At 37.1% G+C, this 2,251-nt stretch overlaps 1 long non-coding RNA gene across 1 annotated transcript; it reads left to right on the forward strand.

The window, feature by feature from the left end:
- The first annotated feature begins 234 nt into the window (after positions 1–234).
- Positions 235–1,874, forward strand: LOC115939244 (uncharacterized). Its single transcript, XR_004074113.2, has 3 exons — positions 235–350; positions 1,238–1,295; positions 1,614–1,874. It is a non-coding gene; the product is annotated as an uncharacterized LOC115939244 (long non-coding RNA).
- Positions 1,875–2,251: the final 377 nt, after the last annotated feature.

The raw sequence follows: 2,251 nt of genomic DNA on the forward strand, positions 1-2,251 counted from the left end.
TGTTCCAGAATGAAAGAAAATCAATTGTAGTTTTAACTATCATGCCTAGGAATGATGAATTCCAACAAATCATTATTTTCCTACCCTTTAAAATAATGTTTACTTCTTTCTAATGCATATTCTTTGTAGTAAATTATATATGGTATAAATGAGAAAATAAAAGATCACTCAAAATTCCCTCATTACAATGATAATTTTTTTTTAAAGATTTATTTATTTATTTTACAGGGGGCATGGAGGGGCAGATGGGGAGAATCCCAAGCAGACTTCCTGCAGAGTGCAGAGCCCAATGTGGGGCTCGATCCCAAGACCACAGCCCAAGCCAAACCGAGAGTTGGGTGCCCAACCAAGTGAGCCACCCAGGGCCCCTACAATGATAATATTTTGATGTGTATTTTCTTTTGGCATATATATATTTACATATTTATATATGTATTATATTTATATATTTAACTTTCTATTATATAGTCAGTATTTTCCAACTTATTAAGGGCATGATTTTTAATAGAAATGTCATATAATATATGATTCTATCACAATATGTTTAACTATTACCCTTTTGTTAGTCAACAAGATTCTTTATAATATTTCAATATTATAAATACTGAGATGAGGATCCTGTGACCATTCTGATAAAAAAATCTGTTTTTTAGTTCTGAGTGTTTCCTTAGGGTTGATTTCTGGAATTGAAATCACTAGGTAAAGGTGTACTGGTATGTTAAGACATTTTTATTATGGACAATTTAAAGCATAAGGAAAAGGGATAGAATGGCAATGAGAACCCCATGTACCCATTACTCAGCTTCAACAATAATCAGTTTATGGTCAGTCTTGCTTCTCCACTACCACTACCCACACTCCCTTTCCCCTCGGGGGTTATTCTGAAGCAGATAACAGGCATCTGGCCATTTGGTCCCAGAACTCACCCTTGACTTTTTCCCCTGGTCCCCCACATCCAACTATCGGCACATCCCACTGCTTTTATTTCCCAAATATGCTTTGTGCCCACTCCTCTTCATCTCTGTTGGCATCACTCCAGTTCAGGGCACTACTCTCTCTCACCTAGACCACTCCAATAATCTCCTGATTGGTTTCCCTGCTTCTACTCTTGCCCATTTATCCTAAGGTAAAGATCTAATACTTCTAATAACTATTTTAAGACTAATTCCTGTAACAACGCATAATAAATTTATCTAATTCTTTAAATTTTTATGTTGAACATGTTCTTTTTTCAAAGGGTTGCAAAAAGTGTTCAGCCTGTTTCAAAGAGATCATTCTAGGTGGAACACCAACAGGTAATCTCTTGATTGAGGAGGGGAGGGAGAGATATAGGTATAGATACAGGTATATTTGGGAATATATAGATGTAATTATAATTATATGTAGATTTTGAAAACAGATATATAGTTAAAATCAGTCACTAAGTGATATCTAAAATTGGTATATCTGGACATCTTCTAAAAAGTCATATATATATATATATATATATTGATTTCTGTGGTTGAGGCATAGTTCTGCCTGGAAAGAGGAGGTTAAATTAAATGAATTTTAATTAAAGTTTCTTCTAGCCATTAAATTCTTTGAGTATATGACATTTTTTTTTTGTAAAGTAGGATCCACACCTAGCATGGAGCCCAATGCGGGGCCTTAACTCATGGCCCTGAGATTAGGACTTGAGCCTGAGATCAAGAGTCGGACATTTAACTGACTGACCACCCAGGTGCCCCTATGACATTTCTTGATGTGATATAAACATCCAGGTAAAAATTGAACATAAAGAAGTATACTGCTTTTGAAGACATGACAAAGATGAGCTATCAGGTAAAAGTCAAGAAGAGTTTAAGTAAATGATGGTGATGCTTACCTACTTATTAAATACAATATGTCCATTTATGTCTTGTCTGTCCCGCAGTTACTGAAGCCACTGTTGTCATGGAAAGTGTAAGGGTACTGGGATATGGTAATTTATAACAGTCTGGAAATTTGATTGTGCTGAGTCCTCAACTAGAAGATCAAGTTTCTTTTTCTTTCTTCCTCCCTCCCTCTCCCCCTCCCCCTTCTTTCCTTCCTTCCTTCCTTCCTTCCTTCCTTCCTTCCTTCCATCCATCCCCTCCCTCCCTCCCTCCCTTCCTCTGTTCCTTCCTTCCTTCCTTCTTTCTTTTCTTTCTTTCCTTCCTTCCTTCCTTCCATCCCCTCCCTCCCTCCCTCTCTTCCTTCCTTCCCCTCCCTCCCTCTCTTCCTTCCTTCCTTC

Source organism: Leptonychotes weddellii, unplaced genomic scaffold, assembly GCF_054177405.1.
Source record: "Leptonychotes weddellii isolate Sample4059 unplaced genomic scaffold, ASM5417740v2 HiC_scaffold_19588, whole genome shotgun sequence".
Classification (NCBI taxonomy): Eukaryota; Metazoa; Chordata; class Mammalia; order Carnivora; family Phocidae; genus Leptonychotes; species Leptonychotes weddellii.